Source organism: Aulonocara stuartgranti (assembly GCF_965226115.1).
Source record: "Aulonocara stuartgranti genome assembly, chromosome: 22".
In the NCBI taxonomy this organism is placed as follows: domain Eukaryota; kingdom Metazoa; phylum Chordata; class Actinopteri; order Cichliformes; family Cichlidae; genus Aulonocara; species Aulonocara stuartgranti.
The window spans coordinates 19,431,939-19,454,836 of NC_138957.1; the positions used below are offsets into that span (position 1 = coordinate 19,431,939).

The 22,898-nt window shown below is 39.7% G+C and overlaps 2 long non-coding RNA genes across 2 annotated transcripts; both read right to left on the reverse strand.

The window, feature by feature from the left end:
- Positions 1-460: 460 nt before the first annotated feature.
- Positions 461-19,026, reverse strand: LOC309698078. Its single transcript, XR_014274006.1, has 3 exons — positions 17,267-19,026; positions 4,252-5,206; positions 461-3,879 (listed from the first exon to the last, which is right to left on the reverse strand). It is a non-coding gene; the product is annotated as an uncharacterized lncRNA (long non-coding RNA).
- LOC309698077 lies at positions 5,838-12,791 on the reverse strand. Its single transcript, XR_014274005.1, has 3 exons — positions 12,121-12,791; positions 5,962-12,077; positions 5,838-5,852 (listed from the first exon to the last, which is right to left on the reverse strand). It is a non-coding gene; the product is annotated as an uncharacterized lncRNA (long non-coding RNA).
- Positions 19,027-22,898: the final 3,872 nt, after the last annotated feature.

Below are 22,898 nucleotides of genomic sequence, written 5' to 3' on the forward strand. Positions count from 1 at the left end.
CAAGTTTCATCCAAAATTGTACCTGCTCAGTGCTCAGCCTGGAGACCAAGTGAGAGAAAGAGACAAGTACCGCTGATGATGCCAACAGATCGTCCAATTTCCACTCTGTATAGTGTCAAGAGAAGAGGCAGGGATGGATTGCATGTGTGTGTGTGTGTGTGTGTGTGTATGTGTGTGTGTGTGTGTGTGTGTGTGTGTGTGTATGTGTATTTGCACGAAGGAAATAGCCCTTCTGAGAAAGAAATTCAGGCATTTGCTTTAAACTGGCCACAGACTGAGGACTGATGCTGCAAATAACAAAATGACAACAGTAAAATGTGTGCCTTTAAATAAAGAACACTATACGGACAAAGGTATCGGGACACACCATTTAATCTTTGAATTCAGGTGTTTTCAGTCTCATTGCCACAGAAGTTTAAAGTCATACAACTAGGCATGCAGTCCACCCTTTAGAGACATTTTGGAAATAATAGATTGTTCTAATAAGCTCACTGTATTCAAGCATCTTACTGTAACAGGATGGCACAGTTGTAAGAAGTCAGCTTGTGAAATTTCTTCCCTCCACGATAGTCCACAATCAGCTGTTTATGGGATTATTGCAAAGTGGAAGCATTTAGGAACCACAGCAACTCAACCATGAATTTTCAGGCCACGTAAAGTTACAGTCTCCAAGTGCTGAGGAGATGTCATCGCTCTGCTGGCTCAATAACTGCAGAGCTCCAAAGATCCTCTGGCATTAACATCAACACAAAAACTGTGTGGCGGGAGCTTCACAGCCTGGGTTTCAATGGTCCTGTAGGCAGAATGTGTTTTGTCCATATAGCGTATATTGTTCAATTTTCCCACATCTTTTTGTTCTCCTTTATGTTGTCACTCTACTTGAATTCTGCAGTAGTGATGAACAAACCTCAAAAAGCCACTGACAGCATAATACACTCAAAGCACTTTCCAAAACCCAGCTTTTCTTTAAAATCAATCATCTGCCTCAAATCACCCTCCAATGTTTTTCCCATCAACTTCGTGGCCAACTATTTGTCATTCTCTCATGGAAAACCCTACACCTTATAACACGACAGACAGAACTGAGTAGAAGACAGGGGGACATACACAGGAGAGTTGTGTGAGTATTTAAACAGAGCCGATGGAACAATAGCGTGGCGTCCAGCGCACCGCTCTTTACCCTCTACACCTTTATTTGGCAAACGCAAAATAGAGAGGGAGACAGTAAGTGGTTTAAGATGTGCCTGGTAAATCGTAAAAAGAGTATATATCTGTGTGTGTGTGTGTGTGTGTGTGTGTGTGTGTGTGTGTGTGTGTGTGTGGGTGGGAGAGAAAGCTAGTGGATTTTGGGTTGAGAAAAATTCATGTTTAAATGTTGTTTCTTTCAATCTGTGAGTGCATTTTTGTGTGTTTGAAAGTCTGTTTGTGTCTATCTGAGTATACCAACATATGTGTTTGTTTCTGCCCACGCGCATGCTTGTGTGTATGTGGGAAAGCAAGGGAGCAGCCTACATTGTGTAGGCTCTGCACCAGCTGTGTGGGCCATGTGGAGGAGGATGTATCAGGGGGTCATGTGCTGGCAGCTGGCAGGGAGGAAGGGAGTCCGGTGCTGTGCCTAGAGGCCCAGACATTAGGAGTTGCACTACGCACTGCTCAGAGTTGTGTGTGTGTGTGTACATGTGTGTCAGAAAAAAGTTTTAGCATGAAAACGAGCGGGGCTGTTGCGGTGCAAGTGTTTATTAAATCAGATAAGCGCGTTAACACATTAACACCGAGGAAAACACACACACACACACACACACACTGCCACCTCATAAGAAACCCTCTCTGTTGAGGGTTGTCCTCAGGAGTCAGTGCAGACACCCAGCATGCACACACTGTGCTGAGTTTGCGGCTAAGGGAGTCATTAACACCTTCGCTGGGTGTCTGGTTTTCCTCTGACACCGCTGATGGTTTTGACCTCTGGAGTGGAGAGGTCACACAAAAGTCGCGTGCGTTGCTTCCAGGAACCAAAAACATCACCGCAACTCACAGAGGAATATCAGACTAAGCGATTCTGATGTGATGCTCACCGATTTAGATTATTTAAGGGATAATATAGGTTTATTGTGTGCTGTGATTACATTTGTGTAGTTTTTGGCTATGGTAAAATGAACAGTCACAGAAGCACCAAAAATAAAGAATTTATTGTTATAACTGAAAGAACGAGTGTCTGAACAATTCAATTCAACTGCGTAGCCAGAAATGCTAGGTCCTGTTTTGTAACTTTTTTGCTTCTAGTGAATAGGCACGCAGGAATCAGGAAAACTGTTAAAAGTATTTCCAAGTTTGGTTAGAAATGTGGGTAAACTTTGGTAGTTTATTTTTCTTATCTGCCTTTAAAAAAAAAGGTTTCAAACTCATTTTCTCACTGCTTGTGTTTTTCTTGTTCAAGTCTGTTCGTGCAGATGTTTCTAGGTCTCTGCAAAGATTTTGATTAGTAAAACATTATCATTACAGATAAGAGTAACGGCTAACACTGTGAATGCAAGTTGTGAATACAAGCTGGAACAACTTGGAATTTAACTATCCCATTAAGGACCCGACGCTTAGTAAGAAACAGTTTGTCAAAGCTGTGAAAGCAAACCACAGCTCCAACCGGTCGTGGCAAACAGCCACCCTCTCAGAGCCTGATTTGGCTTGAGGTTTCTTCCTGTTAAAAGGGAGACTGTGTTTTTTCTCTCCTTACTATTGCCAAATGCTTAGTCTCAGGGGATTGTTGGATCACGGAGTTTCTAGCTATAATATCATGGTTTCTTTACCATACCGTATAGGGTGGCTGTGTCGCTGAAATGAGAATTGTTGTAAATACTTTAAAAAAGGGATAAAACTGTATTGCACAACTATTTTCATTGTAAACCAATTTGCAGAGAACAGCTGGTCCAATTAACACTGACTTTATTAAAAAAAGAAAAACTAAGGAGAATGTTCTGTAACCTCAAAAATTAAAGCCTATTCCAATCAAACTACCTCTAATCATCATTGTCAGAGACTCCCTGAGGTGAATGTAATGTGTCTCACTGGCTGATAAAGCTTCTGTACGCTGGGACGTCTAGAAATACTCCGCAACATCTGTGAAGCTACTCGAGGTCCTAGTGTTTCACTCCGCTCCCAGCTAAAGCAAACAAGGGGAAACATATTGGGAAGGAATTAGGGACAGATTTGAGACAGGCTGTATTGTTAAGCCTTCAACAGTGACATGTCTGTTTCGGTCAACGTCTACAGACTGCCTGACCTGGCAACGGCTTTATGAACTTATGTCTCAGCCAAAATTTGTGAAGCATGGATTGGCAAGGTTATGCACATTAAAAATGGAAACTTTTGTCCAGAAAACTAATACAGGAAGTTTTTGAAAAAAATGAGAAATTATTGAAATTTTAAATAAAACTACATAGCAACATTTTGAGACTTAACTTTTACTTTGCGTACAGCAAGTGTGGCTCACACCAACCACCACATTCAAATACAAGGCATCACCACTACCCAGTCCTCTTGCTTCGAAATAGCACACAAATGCACACGAGCAAAGCCGCGCAGTCCACCAGACAGACGAACACCCGCTCATTTGTTTCATTTGAGAGCAGAAAAACTGAACAGACGCCGGCTTCTCCTTTCGGCACGGTGCCGGCCGTGGTGGCAGTAGCAGGGGTTGGCGGCAGCACGCTCATCATTCCACAAAACCCCAGCCAGATGTCCCAGAGCCTGGAAGGCAGGTGGGCTGGAGCCCCCCCCTCTGCCGCACCGCGATGATGCTGGCAGCTCTTCAGACCTGCTGGGTATAACCTTTAATTCACATGCTTTTCCTGGCACGGTGGGCTGAGGGGCTGCCATCTGCCTGGCCTGTTGTGGTGTGAAGAGAGAGAGAGAGAGTGAGAGGAAATGAGAGGAGGGAGAGTGGAAGTGTATCTGTTTGTATGAGAGTTGCGGTGGCACACTGGATGACTGAGCTGCCCAGGAGCCACCTCACAGGATACTGTTCTGGTGGTCCATCAGCAGACCCACACACACATATATACACATAAAATCACAGAGTTAGAGTGCGTTCATAAAATCCTCCTTACTCAGTGCTTACTAATGCTTATGTTTAATCAAGATCGCACATGCTGACACACAAAGCAGTTTCCCGACTAAATGTGAACAGTTTAAACTACGTCCTAATAAAGACTTAGCGGGGTGTTCTGTCAAACGTCAACACCTTGCACAGATGCTCACCAGATGCAGCGATTTCTACTTGATCCAAAGGCAACCCTGATTATTTACAGTATCCGCTTTCATCTGTTTGCTAACAGACATATTGCTTTTCAGTGCTTTCTGTCATGAAGGAAGGGCAGAGCTGTGTGACTTAGAACAGATGTCATTGATAATCCTGAGCATAATGAAACCCAGCTGACCCGTAAGTCATGATACAGTCAACAAACATGGTGACAGTCACTGAGGAGGTGAGCAGAAGAACCACATCCCTCGGATCATACATGCCAGGAACAGTCATATTACAATATTGGGAATTATTGCCAGACTGAGTGAACTGATAAAATCTTTGAAAGTTTGGAGAAGCAGTTTGAACGTGTCTTTATCTTAAGTTGTGGGGGTAAGTCTCACTTGCTGTTTTATGTTTTCACATGACATGATAGGGGGTTGCTTTTCCTGTGGTTGAAAAAGAATGTGTATTAAAATGCTGAAAATTAAAATATAGAAAATGAAGAACACTATCAAGCAGTCTGAAAGACTCGAGTTTAATATAGGCAGAAGTTTTTCAGATGCCATGGCAGTGCTGCTTGTTTTGGGATTCTCCATGACGAAGGAGCGCACCCTGAACCTGATCACCACGAAGAGCAGCTCTGAGTTTTCATTATGCTGGAGGAGCACTATTATACGGTGGCCCCTAGAGACAAAGCACGTACAAACTCCAAAACACTTACAAAATCCAAAACACGTGCAAAATCCAAAACACATGCAAGCTCCAAAACACTTACAAAATAAAAAACACATGCAAAAGACAAAACACGTACAAAATACAAAACACGTGCAAACTCCAAAGCACTTACAAAATCCATAACACGTGCAAACTCCAAAACACGTACAAAATCCAAAACACATGCAAAATACAAAACACGTACAAAATACAAAACACATGCAAAATACAAAACACGTATGTTGGGGGAAAACTCTGTAAAAGACCCAGGAGAAATAAAGACACAATGAGACAAGATCACTTTTTATGCTTTAACGTGCACACGGGTAAGCTGTTCAGAACAACTCACAACGTGTACAGAGGCTGGGCACTTTTTATAGGAAAGACAGTGAGAACAGGATAAGAAAATACAAAACAGATAAAATAAACAACTCCATATGTGGCGCTAGTCTCGTCAGTAGAGAGCTGGGAGAAAGCTGTGAGAGATAAAACAATCTAAAACAATATGTCCCAAAACAGTATGTCTTTGCTGAGAAAGTCTAAAAAGATAATTCTAAACTAATCTAACCATAGACAAAAGGGCATCTTTGTACATTTAAAAGAAGGTAAAGAAACATAGAATCATTTTTCCTGTAACATTCCCTCCTGTTTTAACTTATTTTAAATGTATACAACAATTGTCTGTGAAGGTTATTTATTAAGTATCTTAAGCAATTTTTTAATTTTCAAAATGTCAGCATAGCAGAAATGGAAATCATTTGGTCTAAAGAATAAAACAAAATAAAATAATAAAAAGAACAAAGAAAATCATAGTAAATGAAAATCATAGTAAATGAAATAACAAGTGGAATAAACAAGAAAAAATAATAAAACTAAACTACAAAAAATAAAGGATAAAAACCTTATATTTAAAACAAAAACTACAAAAAATAAAAGGATGAAAACCTTATGTTTAAAAGGATGAAAACCTTATGTAAAATGAAAACTTCAAAAAATAAAAGGATGAAAACCTTATATTGTACCTGCATAAACTACTAATGTGTTAATCAGTGCATGATCACTTGACAAGTCATTTTTAATCACCACGTCATTCATTAGCAGTTATTACAAGTTCTCCTCTAACAGAATTGCAACGGGATGCTGTTCTTCTTGAGGCACGGCAACATAAGCAGTCATTGTAGTTGTTATCATCTTTGAAATCATTACTCTTAGACATGGCGGTGTAGCTGCTCCAGATGTGTGGTCAGTGACATATTTCTGCAGAATGGTCAAATTCTGCAAAGCTTCATAAATGTCTCCGCTTACAAACTCCTCCTTGTGATGCTGTTAGCAGGTCTAGAGTCAGTCTGTTCTGCAGCACCATCGTTCTGATGGCCTTCTGTTCTCCTGCTAAAGCCGGTCCCAGGGTCTTTGTCAAAGTTGATGCGTCGTAGCAGAGCATATCGGTTGATCTCCACATGATCCCGCACCTCGGCAGCTCCAATGCCGGGGATCAAGCTCTGTAAGAATTTCACTCCTCCTCAGATGCGAAACTCTGGTTCCTTTACTGCTTGGTGCCGTCCGTGCACATCCTGTCTGGTACTGAGTCTTTGTTTGTAGTGGCATCCGGTAGATAGGTGAGTAGGCAGCTCCCCCACTGCCCGCGATCCATTGTTCATCACACATACTGGCAGTTGCGCTGCGTTCAGTTTGTTTAGTAGAATTACATCAGGCAGTGGGTCTGAGACTTGGGGCCAGGTCAGTAGGTAGGTCTGTCCGGAACAGTTCACATTTGTGGGTGATGATGACCTCCAGGTTGCTTTTGCTGGGATGCTGTAGTTGGCCTTGGACCAAAGAGTACCGTAGCCTGGATGTGTTGCCAGGCCCAACAGACACCAACTGCGATCTTCAGGTATGCTGTACGGCCACAGGCCAGACGTCTGCGAGGATAGGGGCATATGGGTACATGCATAGCAGTCAGTTTTATTATTCCAGTGAGCTGTAGTGTTCATAAACTGCCACCAAAAGTTAGTGGCGTAGCCATGGGGAAACTTGGTGTACTGTCCTTTGTCATACAGTGTCTGCCTTTTCTTCATATTGCGTGACTTGTTGTCCCTCACGGAAGCAAAGATGAGGAGCCCGGCCATGGTCAGGGCCACTGCAGTTATTAAGAGCCACCACCTCATGACGACGGGACACACCCTCCTGTCGCGAGTAGACCCCCCGGCCAGGAAAGCTGACCCCTCCACCGGGCGAGATCACAACAAGTGGGCAAGCCTGCTGTCAGCTGTGTTTAGATGGCTTCACTTACTCGCCTGCAGTGACTCTGATGGATCCAGGATGGTCGTTCCGCAATTTTGCAAGCGGTCGGTGTAGTGAGGAGGACTTGGTATGGCCCCTCCCACCTGGGTGTGCTCCAGTTTTTCCTTTGGAGCACCTTGATCAGAACCCAGTCACCGGGCTTTAGTCTGCAAGACACTGGAGAAACATCATCAGGTTGTTGATTATGTACAATGATCTCTTTGTTTTCCAATAGCTTAGACATCCATTCTGCTAATGTGTTTTCTCTGATTGCTTTGTCTATTGGTTGACTGGTGATGGGCAGTGGGAACGGCCTGCCATGAATGATTTCAAATGGAGTTAGTTTATGGGAGCCTTGCGTTAAGCGCATCCACATTTTCACTAAACCCAAACATTCAGGCCACGGCCTTCCTGTTTCTGCCATGCATTTCCTGAGCCTTTGTTTTATAGTGCCGTTAGTTCTCTCTACAAGGCCTGCGCTCTGAGGGTGATAAGCACAGTGGTGTTTTATGCTGAAACCGAGTGCTTCAGAGACCTTAGTGATGACATCATTTACAAAATGAGTGCCGTTGTCTGATCGTATCAAAGCTGGGATGCCATATGTGGGTATGAAGTGATTGCACAGGCACTTTGCTACTGAAATTGCATCTGCCTTTTTCACTGGATAGATTTCCGGCCATTTTGAGAACACGTCTATAACCACTAGGGCGTATTTTGACCCTTGACATTCGCTTAGTTCAATAAAATCCATATGAATTGTGTGAAAAGGATAAGGTGGAGTGGGAAAACGGCCTCTTTTTGGTCGCAGATTTCCCTGAGCATTATATTTTTGACACGTCATGCACGTTCTGACAAATTGTTTTGCTGAAGTTTCAAAATTTACAGTGTAGAAATGAGAGTTGACAATACAGGTCATTCCCCCCGATGACAAATGCGTATAGCCATGAGTCACTAATGCCGCCATCTTGTGGAGAGATTTTGGCAGCACTGGCTTGCCATAACACATCATTAAGTCGTTTGTCAGAACTGCACCGTGTTTTAGCCATTTTGCCTGCTCTGCTGTGCTTGCTGCTTTTTGTTCATTTTTCAACACATCCAGTGGAATCTGATGTGTGTTTACTGCCATCAATGTGATGTTTGTCTTTTGTGCCGCCTGTTTTGCTGCTCTGTCAGCAAAGTTATTGCCTGTAGCAATGAAAGAGGCGTTGTAAGAGGTTGGCATGCTGAACTGGTTTTCCGGTTGGTGTAATCATTCCTCTGGTTTTCCAGATTTTTTGCAAAATGATGCACAGCAGAGAAAACATACTGGCTGTCTATATAAATGGTTATTTGTTTATCTTTGTGTATTTCACATGCGCAAATCACAGCTGACAGCTCAGCGCTCTGTGCAGAATATGAAGAAGAAAGTGGTTTTGCTTCTATTATTTTACTATCTGTGGTTACTGCGTAACCTACACAATTTCGGCCTGTGCTGTAAGGTCAAATGCTGTTCTCCTAGCTTCCACACTTGCTGATCATAAGGTGGATCTGGGCCTGGAGTTTGTTTAAATCTCAGAATGTTGTGATACTCGGTCGGTTTCTGGAAAGTGGATGTGGCGGGTGTCATTTAGCATGCACTCAGGTGTAATACCAGAAAAGAATGGCATGACTGCTATCTTAAGTTTTGTCAGAGCGTCTCTACCTAGCAAATTTACTGGACACGACGGGTCATATATGCATTTAATAAAGCACCTGCGGCCACTTGCTGTATGTACTAGTTCTAAAGGGGCAGTTAATTGTTGTACAGTTGTGTGGCCTGAAGCTGACTTTACAACTAATTTGTCCTTTGAAAACTGTAAGTTTAAGTGGCTGCCTCAAAACTGTTTTGCATTATTTCTCTGTGGCTTACTCCTACAATCTCGTGTGAAGTGACCTTCCTCTCCACGGTTCTAGCAGGCGTTGTCTCCATGTTATCTGCTGTTTCTGCGTGGCTGTCTGCAGCCTTGGTGTTTGTGACTTTGCTCGCCTCTCTGTTCCTGATAGCCACCTGCGAATTAGTGTTTTAGTCTGTTGTCAACACGTCAGCCTTATTTCTAAGTTACAGAATGCTTCTTCTCCTTTTTTTTTTTTTTTTGGTTTGGGAGAATAGATGCAACTCTACATTTTCACTTAAGGCATTTTTAGATAATTTCTAGTTCTTCAAACAATTCATGGATCTCACACATTTCAAACTTTCAAGTTAGGGTTGTTTCCCATTTATACAAATATATATATATTTAACTTTGCATTGCTCACAGCTCATAGCTCACAGCTCTAAACCTAGGCATTTTTCAATCATATGCCTAATCACTATGTGTCACTGTGATTCTCAAGTATTGTCACAAGTTCGTTTAAATTCGTTTCCAAAACCAACAAAATAATCAAACAAAAACAAAAAACATAAACGTGTCAGGACACAAAAGAAAAAAGAAAAATGCTGCCACCCGAACAAGGCAGAAGTCTGCATATGTTGGCTTGTAATAGCATGCAGCTTATAACATGGTAGACTAATGTGCCTGTGTTAATTCAGCTCCATATTATTGTGTGAAGTTGCACTGGGTTGGGAGTGGTTTTGTGTGTGTCACATTTTTGGTGAGCCAATGGCTGGAATGGGGTTGGACTAATTAGAGGCAGGTGTACTTGATTGCACTGACACACTGGTCTACTTATAGCCCACACTACAAACACTGCTGTGTTGTTTTGTCTCTCTGTGCAGGTATGTAATGTGATGAAATCAGATATGTTTGGGATGGATGGGTTTTGCCCTATGAATTTTATATTAAGTGTGTCGTTTTGTCTCTCTGTGCAGGCCAGGGCCTATTATATGCCACAGCCTAAAGGCAGCAGGGTTGCAGAGGCTTGAGTGACCACTGACTATATGCTTGCAGGGTGGTGGGTCTCCAAGGACAACTTCTAACCCTGTTAAAGGCAACATGTGGAGTGCAACTTGGCTGTGTGGAATAGCTGGCTCTGGCCTTGGGACTGTGTGTTTTTATACAATTCTTAAGTGGGACACTGGACTGTTTTATCTTTTATCTCTTGATATATTTTTTGTCAATAAATTATCTTTTAGAATTTTATTGACTGACATCTTTTTGCCCATGACTGAAACGGTTGGTCAGACCTAGAGTCTTTCTTTGGGTGTGTTACAGCAGCTTCTGCTCTAAAAGAAACAAATAAAAAGAAAAGAAAATGTGTAACATGCTCATCAGCTTAGCAGTGTCTACATATTTAATTCAGCTTCTCAATCCTGTAGTTGTAGCTGTTGTCTACAGGGTTTTGCTTATTGGTTGTTATTATAGGTGTGCTCTATATCTCAGCAATGTGTCATTCTAGGATGATAGGTTTCAAGCTGGTCAAGTGCCTCTATGCACTTCATTAGTTTAGTTATTCTCTGTATTGTCTTCATCTCACATGTCATTACACTGAGTTTCAGCAAACCTTAAGCTTGATGCAGACTACTGCTTAACAATTATCCACCTTACATCATAACCGATTAAGGTGCCTCTTCATATTAATATTATGTCATTGTTAATATTATCCTCTTTGTCTTATATAACAGCAATAGCATATTATAATATTTTATCAGTGTGTACCACTATACTACTCCTGAGCCAATTTGTTAGTTAGGATCATCTTATTCAGCAAACAGATAATTTAGAACTCATCCAATCTGCGGTCACATTTGTTCTCTCTGTTGCATGGCGGACCAGGCAGTTCTATTATAATATATTATTTATATTTTATTTTGTATCCATCAAGGGCTTCAGATGACCTGCAGAATCATCCTTTTCCCAGGGTGGAGACAGTTACCTTTTCACACACTGTCCTTGGCTGAACAATGACACAGCCTTAATATACCTTATTTATTTTATTAAAATATTTTCGTGTGAATTATTTGCTTTATATTCATTTTATACATGCTGGGCATGGTCATCATGCCAACTGTGTTTCATTGTTAATATCACTTTACAGGTTGTTATCCTTGCTATTATTAATTTCAAATACTCTAAAGATAATTTCTACTGTAACTTTCCCTTTGTTCATCTTTATTTCGTACTTTTTATATTTATATCTACTCAGTGGGGTCTGTTTTCAACCCTTTTAAACTACTACAAAACTACTGTGAGCTCTAGTTTTCACTTAATAAGGGATTATTATGTTCTTCCTGATATGGGTGTTGCTGCAGATGCGGCTGCAGGAGTGAGTGATGGTTTACTAAAAGGATTGTGGGGACTGCACAGTGTCTCGTCTTCTGGTTTTACTAAACTGGCAGTTGAGTTCTGTTCTTCTGACTGTTTATATTTTGTTTTCTTAAATCTCTCAGTTTACAGACACTGTTTTTGTCCGGCGTCTGGACTTTTCTTTTCTCACCACTGCTCGTCAGCAGGAGTGAGTTTTAATTTCACTTGCTTGATTACCCATCTTATTTATGTATTTACTTATTTTTGTTTAAGTAATATATACACAATACAGCTGCTATCACCTTCGCTGGTATTAGAGACGAGAGTGGTTGCTCACACGCCCTTCTACTTTCGGACTATTTCCAAAAGCGGTGTGAACTTTACGAGACGGAACTCGACCGTTCTCTCAACTCACCAGCACGTCAGTGAATAGCAGTAAAAGAAAAACACAGTAGGAGCAGCTCAGTCTCTTATTGGACCGTGAAAATTCAGCTTGCTCCATTAATTAAAACAATACACACATTCACATTCACAGCTTCGACGCGCGCGCGACCAGAACCCTTATGATAAGGGGAGCTCCCAGAGCTACTTACTCCCTAGACCCAGTCTAGACCCAGCTGGGGGAGCTACCCAGAGCTCCAAAGCTACCAGTCGACGAGCTCCCAGAGCTACCAGTCGACGAGCTACGCTACCAGTCGACGAGCTACTTCCGCTATTTTAAATTCCCTGAATTCAAAATGCGCTTTTACGCAAGATTGTGTCAGTGTGTCTGTATCTACCTGGTCAGTGTCGCCGGGTCTGGTCCACCTCGATCGGGTCCCACCACCGTGGGTCGCTTTCTAAGACGTTGGCCAAGACCCGAATTTAAACGCTCTTGGACTTTTATCACACACCTGGTGTGTGAGCTGTCGACAGACGAACAACGTGGACTGGTCACGGAGATGGGACACGATGGAGGCGCTCCGGCTGTCGAAGGACCAAGAAATGTTGGGGGAAAACTCTGTAAAAGACCCAGGAGAAATAAAGACACAATGAGACAAGATCACTTTTTATGCTTTAACGTGCACACGGGTAAGCTGTTCAGAACAACTCACAACGTGTACAGAGGCTGGGCACTTTTTATAGGAAAGACAGTGAGAACAGGATAAGAAAATACAAAACAGATAAAATAAACAACTCCATATGTGGCGCTAGTCTCGTCAGCAGAGAGCTGGGAGAAAGCTGTGAGAGATAAAACAATCTAAAACAATATGTCCCAAAACAGTATGTCTTTGCTGAGAAAGTCTAAAAAGATAATTCTAAACTAATCTAACCATAGACAAAAGGGCATCTTTGTACATTTAAAAGAAGGTAAAGAAACATAGAATCATTTTTCCTGTAACAACGTACAAAATACAAAACACGTACAATATACAAAACACGTGCAAAATACAAAACACGTGCAAACTCCAAAACACTTACAAAATACAAAACACATGCAAAATCCAAAACACGTACAAAATACAAAACACATGCAAAATACAAAACACGTACAAAATACAAAACACGTGCAAACTCCAAAGCACTTACAAAATCCAAAACACGTGCAAAATACAAAACACGTACAAAATACAAAACACGTACAAAATACAAAACACGTACAATATACAAAACACGTGCAAAATCCAAAACACGTGCAAAATACAAAACACGTACAATATACAAAACACATGCAAAATACAAAACACGTGCAAACTCCAAAACACATGCAAACTCCAAAACACATGCAAAATACAAAACACGTGCAAAATACAAAACACGTGCAAAATACAAAACACGTACAAAATACAAAACACGTGCAAAATCCAAAACACGTGCAAAATCCAAAACACGTGCAAACCCCAAAACACGCGCAAACTCCAAAACACATGCAAAATCCAAAACACAACGGAAGTGCTCCAGGACGCTAGGGGCAGTGTTGAGCTTTTGTTACCTAGTAACTACACAAGCCAGGAAGTACCAATGACCGGATTTGGGGTCTGCAGCCTTAAAGGCCGCATTTTAAGGCCGATTATGTCACAGCGACACGACAAAGACTGTCCCAATTCAAAGGCTGCTCGAAATGCGGCCCTCAAATGCGTCCTTAATTTCCCTGAATTTTAAGGATGGGTCTGTGTAGCCTTCATGGCCCAACATATCCCAGACTTAATAGCGCGGCGGTGGTTTGGATAATTTTGCCGAAAAAAAAAACGGCGGAAGCGGAGCGGACGAGGAGTAAACTTCCAGAAGTAAGTACTGAATATTATGTCACTTATTTATGCGCAAATGTTTTTATAATGAAGAACATTAAAACATTACTGTTGGCAACATGTCGGGAAAGTTATGTGACATTAGCGACGTTTGTACTAACTTGGTTTTAAAGCCTTCACTTCAAAATATTCGCCGTTCAATAGCTGACTTTAATCTTACAGAGAATGTGATGATTTTATGCGTAATTAAAGTCAGTCATGTCAGTCAGCTGACGGTTCACTCCTTAAGCTGAAAGAAAGATGCTTTAATCACAGGAGTCACACATGTGTCCACTGTACCATCTGGGAACTCTTCTTGTTTAGCACTCGTAATGACACAAACACTAAATCCTCCTTCTCTGGTGCTGTTTTGTAGTAGTGTGTACACCTGAGACTGTCACCTGTCTGTCTGTCCTGCACTCTCTCTCTGTTTCTTTCTCTCTGATTGTGGAATAAAAGTATAAGTCACACTTGTGTTTGAATCCTGCAGCTTATCACACATTTGATTTCTATGTGTGACACCTGCAAGTGTCCAGAGTGAGGACAGACTGAGGGACCCACTGCATTACATCATCTGTGAGGCTTTGCACCCCTGATGATCCACCAGGACAATCTCAGCAGTATGTGAGGAAGAGGAGGAGGAAGAGCCAGCAGCAGCTGACAGATGGAGAGAATAGACAGACTGTTCCCTGTTTGTGAAGGACTGCTAGAAAAGTTTAAAATAACTAATTGTCTGTCCTGAATCAGTCTTATTAGGTAATGTTCAAATAATTTTATCATTCCAGTGTTTCCAGTGTGGGAGAAAGTACTCAGGGCATTCAGGTTACACACTATGAAAGGCAGCAACAAGTTTGATGTTCAGAAACCTAAAGTCTGTATCAGCAGCAGAATGGAACTAAAAATAAATGTTTGTTTCAGTTCTATGAAGCTTTGAGTATTTTGGATCAGTAGCACTGCTGTGTTTGTTGCATCATATTGCTGTAATTGTTTATATGCTTTATATATTCTGAGGTAAGTTGATCTATAGTGTTACATCATATTCTATAAGGATGTTATGTGTTTGTATACTTTCTGCCCAGTTTGACCCATTTAGCAGACGTCAGCCTGTTTAAAGCTCTGATATCTATTCTGTATGACTTAAAGCAGTTATGACATGGTCTGATTTTCTCACCCAATAAAGGAATATTTAATACATCAGTCTACTCTTCATTTTATCAGAAACATATATATACTATTATATATTGTACATATATTTATTAGTTTCAGATGTAGCCATTCTTGTATTTTGCTTGTTTACATTATTGTATTTTGCACAACTCTGTTGCTTGTGAAGCTCGCACACAAGAATTTCACTCACATGTGCTGTACCAATGTACCTGCACATGTGATGTGACAATAAAAGTGATTTGATTTGAAACAGCTCACAGCTTGTACATTTTCTTTTTACACATGTATGTAAGCATTTGAGCCAAATTTAGTAATGCCAACATACTGAAGGAACAACATTTGTCTCTTATATATGATACACCTATATATGCACTGTCAATATACATTTTGAACCAGCTGCAGATGTCAGAGTAACAACTGACTGACCCCCACATAAAGTGCGTTACAGTAGTCCACAGGGGAAGAAATAAAAGCATGGATCACGGTTTCAAAGTGCTGCCTAGAAAGAAACGATTTCACTCTTGCCAGTCGCCTTAAATGATAAAAATGGACTGGTCCAACTTAAAACCAAGGGCAGTAACAACAGGTTTAAAATAAACCTCCAGGGGTTCCAAATGAAAAGAAGAGGACTCACAGGGGCCACTGGGTCCAAACACCAACAAATCTGTTTTCTTTTCATTCAAATTTAAAAAGTTTAGAGCCAACCAAGCTTTAATGTCATCTAGGCATGTCAAGAGAGGTTTTATTCAGATGCCATCCTTCGGCTTCAGTGGCAAATAAATTTGGCAGTCATTCCTATATACTTGTCTTTGAGTGAAGATTTAAGGTGGTAAGACATGTAAATAACTGCAACTTGAATCTGTACTGAAGCTCAGTATTTGACAAAGAGTTCATGTTCACTGCTGTAATACCTAATAATGACTAATATAATAACCATAATATTGGCCATATTATATTTACATTACCAAAGTGATATGACTTTAGTCTCATGAACAACATTAGCTAATTGTTATTTACTAGCTAATCTTAAATGACTGTTCAGTACAGAAATGAAGCCCAAAAATCATGTTTTACTGTCCTGTGGTCTCAGCCTCAGATACTTATCAAATCACACAAAGCTCTTGTAGAAACAAACAAACAAATGAAAAAAAATATGTTCTCCTTCATTTCTGTCAAAAAAAGTTGTATGACACGTTTCCAGCTGTTAGTATCATAGTTGCTAGGCAACCTGGGAAGCGCAACGGAGACTAGAGCCCATGTGTTTGCAACAAACTTGCCGTTTATTTTACAAATCGAGCTCAACACTGCCCCTAGCGTCCTTGAGCACTTCCGTTGTGATTTGGAGTTTGCATGTGTTTTGAATTTTGTACGTGTTTTGTATTTTGCACGTGTTTTGTATTTTGTACGTGTTTTGTATTTTGCATGTGTTTTGAATTTTGTACGTGTTTTGGATTTTACACGTGTTTTGGAGTTTGCACGTGTTTTGGATTTTGCACGTGTTTTGGATTTTGCACGTGTTTTGTATTTTGTACGTGTTTTGTATTTTGCATGTGTTTTGAATTTTGTACGTGTTTTGGATTTTACACGTGTTTTGGAGTTTGCACGTGTTTTGTATTTTGCACGTGTTTTGTATATTGTACGTGTTTTGTATTTTGTATGTGTTTTGGAGTTTGCATGTGTTTTGGATTTTGTACGTGTTTTGAATTTTGTACGTGTTTTGGATTTTGTATGTGTTTTGGAGTTTGCATGTGTTTTGAATTTTGTACGTGTTTTGGATTTTGCATGTGTTTTGGATTTTGTATGTGTTTTGGAGTTTGCACGTGTTTTGAATTTTGTACGTGTTTTGGATTTTGCACGTGTTTTGGATTTTGTATGTGTTTTGGAGTTTGCATGTGTTTTGAATTTTGTACGTGTTTTGGATTTTGCATGTGTTTTGGAGTTTGCACGTGTTTTGAATTTTGTACGTGTTTTGGATTTTGTACGTGTTTTGTATTTTGCATGTGTTTTGGATTTTGTACGTGTTTTGAATTTTGTACGTGTTTTGAATTTTGTACGTGTTTTGTATTTTGCACGTGTTTTGGAGTTTGCACGTGTTTTGGATTTTGCACGTGTTTTGTATTTTGTACGTGTTTTGGATTTTGTATGTGTTTTGGAGCTTGTATGTGTCTTGGATTTTGTACGTGTTTTGGATTTTGCATGTGTTTTGGATTTTGTATGTGTTGAGGAGTTTGTGCATGCTATTAGGAATTTGTAAGTGTTTTGGAGTTTATACATGCTTTGTCTCTAGGGGCCACCGTACTATTAACCCTTTAAAAACGAACTATTTTAGTTAGCACTGTAACCACGTAAACTAGCGCAATTATTGTTTTTGCATACGAAACCGGAGGAGTTGTACTTACATCTTATGCCATCAGCTTGTCCTCGGTCACGGTTTCCTTCCACATATAGCTTTGCAAAAACTGCATAAAAAGCACTTGCAGCAACAAAAAAAATAATATTCCAGAAACACGCTTTGCCGATCCGATCAGCTGTTCGTAACACTTCCTATGTTGGAATAGACATCAGCGCGAACTATCGCATGTCCGCCATGACCTGCCCGAAACCGGAAGTGACATAATTTTCGCGGAAATGTAGGTTTTTTTGTTTTTTTTTTTACCATCAAGGCCTTATAAGCCTATACTGGTGTTTTTAAAAATTATGTTTTACTTTATGACTTTCTGTGTCATTTCTGGGATGCTTAGAAGTCATATTGCACTGCTGGAAATAGTTTTTTTTGATGCAAATGCTATTTTCTTTGCAGATTTGCATTATACGATTGTTTTTCATTTTTTCTGCTGTATATAAAAATTACTGTATTTCAAAAATAAAACTATGAAGACACTCAAAATAAATTTCCTGTGGTGGGAAACTATTTTGTGCAACTTTTTGTACTTACAGTTTTGAGGGATAAGCCTTTTAAATTTCTCTAACTAGAAATATATGTTAAAAAAACAAAAACGATTTTCTATTTTTTTGTAGGTTATTGCACTTTTTTGCAATTTATGTAATTACTATGCACTTAATGCATACATATTATTAAAATTTGGGCTATAATGGTTGTATTGATGTATAGCAACTTGAAATGCTCCCAAAAATGGCACTACAGCATGTAAAAATATAATATAAGCTCTGACGGACTTGGTTCTAGGTCTTAAAGGGTTAAAAAGCTTTGCAAGTCATTCATTTAATACTTGAGCACTTTTAAACACAGCAGAGAAAAGTTGAACTTAAAGAATGAACTAAAGACATGCAAATGCCTTTTATGGTGTTAACAACTGTTTGTGAATCCCTGTGAAATAATAGCTATTGTTTTGTGATAATCTTATTGATGTTATTTTAATTGATTTCGATATTTCAGCGAAATATCAGAATATTAAAATTGCGTTATCACTGAGTCTCTTTCTCTCATCAATGCCTCGAGACTCGAGACTCTGGTCCTACTTACATTCCTGTATTCTGTAAACCTCACATAGGTTGTGTTTGCGTCTTGCAATAAATATTTGTATGTTTGTGTCACGTTGTTCTTTGTGTGTTTCCCTTTTCTGCTGTAAGGATAGAGGAGACTTTAATTTTTGAGTCTTGAGGTGCTTCCAGTTTCAATTATAATTGCTTCATACGCCACAACTTGGCCACATTTTAGATGTGGTCACAATAATTAACAACAAGTCCTGAGTTCCCTCCTGGTACTCCAGCTTCCTCCCACAGTCCAAAGACATGCAGTTAGTGGGGTTAGTTTAACTGGTGATTCTAAATCACCCATAGATGTGGATGTGATTGTGAGTTTTCTGCCATCCCATGCCCTGCAACCCTGAACTGGATTCTCAGAAAAAAATGGATGGATGGAGCAAGTATTTATAAAACCAACAGTAATCACTACAAAAATACACAACTGATAATTAGTGCATACCTAATGTGCATAAGTCATTATACTACATATAAATGTGCATCTATATATTTTAGAGAGAATTTACCTAGTTGAACCATTAGCAGCTCCTAAATAATGATGTAATACTTTATTCAGAAATGGTTAAAGTCTCATTTATTAAGTATGAAAACTTATTAATTGAGAACAAAGCATTTACAACTCTGTTTATAAGTCAAATACTAATGTATACTAATGTAGGCGCAGTGCTTTATAAATGATGTATGACGTATTCCCTAATACCTCAGTAATGCCTGAAAGCATATAGTTATTATAAAATATAACCAAAATGAATATCTAAAATATTACTGGGTAAAATAAAATGACATAAAATGTAACTTAGAGATTCGATTTTACAAATTCTCGACATTAACATTACTTACACATGCCTCTTCATACTACTCTCTTTATTACGTGCAGCACATATTGTTAGCCAATATTATATGGTGACTGATACTTGTTTTAATCTGAAACCACTTGAATTCAGTTGTGTGCCATTCCCACTTTTCACAACTAAAGAGGGAACGGGAGATAAAAAATTTTTTTAAAAAAGTGATTGTGCCAGAGTAGCAGAGAGTGGAAAAGAGAGAAAAACAGAGTGAATGTCTTCATTTAATTCCTTTGAGTTAAATGAAGTGAAAGAATGATAAAGGCAAAGTGAGAGAGGGGGAGTCAGAGTCGGACAGAGGGAGCAGAAGATGGATGATAAGCAGCGTGCGGCGCATGTGAAAGATAATGAATAGAAAGAAAATTTCCAGAAATAGAAGAAGAGGAAGAAGTAGAGAAAATGGAACGAAGAGTGAGAAAGAGAGAGAGGGGTGCTGCAGAGAGGCAGCCACAGGCCTGCTGTGTGGTGCATGGTGGAGACTCATCATTCAGCTAATTATGATCAGGCTTTTCCCTGCAGGCACAGCAGTGCTGGAAATGGAAAGTCTTTGTTCTCGCACACCCCAATGGAAGCGATGGGGCATGGCGCCATGCAGATGAGATGTGTGTACACACACGTATACACGTATACAGACACACACATACAAACACAAGCAAGCATGCAGCCTCATTAACACTACATGCACGCACTGTGCTTACTCCCACACACACATTCTTGTGTACATACACACACACACACACACAATCACTATTCACACCACGCTTCTCTCTTAATGCATGTTGCCAGCCATTTATACATTCCCCCCTCACACAAACACACACCTCATGATCATGCAGTGCCCCACAAAAAAGCACACACACAAACACACACAGCGTACACGTAAACAAACAGTATCCGAATCACAGAGAACGCATTGGAACATTATGATGATACCATCAATTAAGTTTGCACCTACTGAGCCAAGTTATCCATCTCTATTATAGAATACGAGCCTCCTTTAGAAAGACCAGTGGGGTATTCAATTAGAAAAGTGAAGAAAACAATGGAGTTACATCCAACAAGGATTAAAGAGACTCTAAAAAAGTAAATTTGAGCTTTTCATTAATTACTGGGGCTTTTGTGCCAAGTAAGAGCAATTAGGACAAACGCAAGCACACAATATTGCCGAGCAGATTTGTGGGGTCAGATATCAAACCAAATTATCCATAATGACAACAACTACCTGTCAGAACCACGCTGTGACGTTCATGGCTACTGAGCAGCACTTTTTAATTAAAATTCATGGGTATTTCAAACACTTCATTACAAGAAGGGAAATGATTGCTTTATTAATAAAGAAAGCAAAATTGAAACCCTGCCAAGAAATTGGCATTGGACCTAATGCATAAGCACACTGCTTAATCCAAATATTTTATGAGGATTTCAAAGGCCTAATCAAATCTGCAGCAACTTCCATTCATAGAATTTTCTTCAGAGCATGGATATTATTTTAAATATGATGCAAATCTAAACACAGGTATGAAATGTGATCAAATATTTGTCATTTGAGGAAGGCATATATTTCACATTGGCAGTTAAACGCATGCTCAGGTGTTCATAGTGAACACGACTGCACACCCTCGTAGAACAAGCAGATGAAAACCGTGCTGACTGTTGCACAAAACAATTATCTGACTTGACACATGTAGAAAATATAAAGACTGTGCACAGAAGATTTAAGTTTCAGTCTAGACAGAGAAACAGGTGTGTGTGTGTGTGTGTGTGTGTGTGTGTGTGTGTGTGTGTGTGTGTGTGTGTGTGTGTATAAATACACACATATACATATACACATACATATACAGTATATTCTAAAAAGGTTTTGGCACTCCTGTATTTCAAAATAAATCCCTGGGTTATGTCATGACAACAAGCAGATAATTTACAATAGATAGACTTGAGCTTCTTTGATTGTTTTAGCTTCATGATTGGTATTTAAAAGTACTATTTGAGGTTCACTTTTAATCTGACAATTACAGTAAAACTACAACATCTGATTCCTTCCTTCCTACTTTGCTAAATTGACTTCCAAACTTAAGTTCACTTGGAAATTCTTTGGTTCTGGTATATTTTGTCTAAGAATGAGCCAGAAGATCTCATGAAGCACAGCTGCTTTCTTGCTCCTGAATAATTGGTCCATTGAGTCCTCTCCTTATCTGAAATATTTCGGAGACTGACTTTTCTCTCTATGAGTGTGTGAAACAAAGAGCAGGCAATAATTATGGTTCATGTTCCTTGTGGAGTTACTCTCAGGTGATTCGCCCACTTTGTAAGCAGCACTTTGTCTCCTCTTTGCAGCCATCAGGTGCTTCAGCGCTGTCCAGCAAAAACACTACAGAGCCTACGCTTATACTGAAATCCTTTCAAGTAGCAACTACAGAAGTAACTGCGGGAATATTCTGCATTAAAGAAAATTATTGGGTAGTGTAGCTGATACTCATTTCTAAAGAAAAAGATGTCAGGGGGAAAAAAAGGATAGACTCACTCACCAGATGCATGCTGAAGAAGCAAAGGGCTTAACAAATTATCCAAAAGGAAAATGATGGATCTGGAAATACTTGGAATAATATAGGCCAAGCCAGAGGGAAATAGCTACAGAAGCGTAGTGATTAACTACATTTTGAAGTGTGGAAAGCAATAACTAGGTCTACACTATTTAGAGAGTCTGATAAACAGCATATCACCAAAATAACCATACAATGAGGAAGAGGACAAAGGTCATGTGTCAGACAGAAATATCTCTGCAGTGATCTCACAGGAACATGGATCCTTTAAAATGATTTATGATTGAAATGATTTGTTTTGTGCGCAATGGTGTGAATACTTTGCGTGGATGTTGAGTTCCTTCAGAAAACTGAATGACATTTATCCAACATTAAATAAATAAAAAATAAATAAAAACATCTGTTTGCCTCTTTCAAATCATTTGCGACTAGACAAAGTGTGGAACATACTCAGATAATGATTTCATGCTTTTTCCAAGAGGAAACGTGCCGATATCTTACAGTTTCAGTGTCTCTAAACCCCCCCAAAATGCATGTATTGTTGTGATTTCATGCCGGGTATTGTTACTGGACATATTTTTTCATGAAGTCTAGCATTACAGCCCCCTGGCAGCCAGGGAAGATCTCTTGGCATGGCTCTTCAGCACTCTCCGACTCCCCTCTCTTGTTTACTGCACAAACACATCTGCCTTTCACGCATAAGTGGCTCCTCAGAGCTGTGCAGCGGTAAATGATATCCCCCTGCTCCCAGATAGAGGTGTGTATCTCAGAATAATGTCCCCAAAGCTGAGAAGACTTGGGAAAAAAAAAACAATAAAACGAAATAAAAAACCCAGGTTGTTTTAATGAGCTGCTTATTATTGTTTGGGTGCCTTGTGTGTGCGTGTTTGTGCCTAGTTAATACAGGCACATGCATGTACAGTATATAGCTCTTTTTTTAAGTATATTTGAGGAATTAGTACTTTTCATTAATTGGTTGTTTTTGGTGTTTTTGTTGTGTTGGTGAGTGTCCGCAGTGAATAGAAAAGGATAAATGGATTGAGTTTATTCCAAACAAGCCCTGTACTTTCTTTTTGTGTAGATTTTAGATTGGGAAAAATGGTGTCACCTTCTGTTGTATGGAATGTAAATAAAAAAAAATA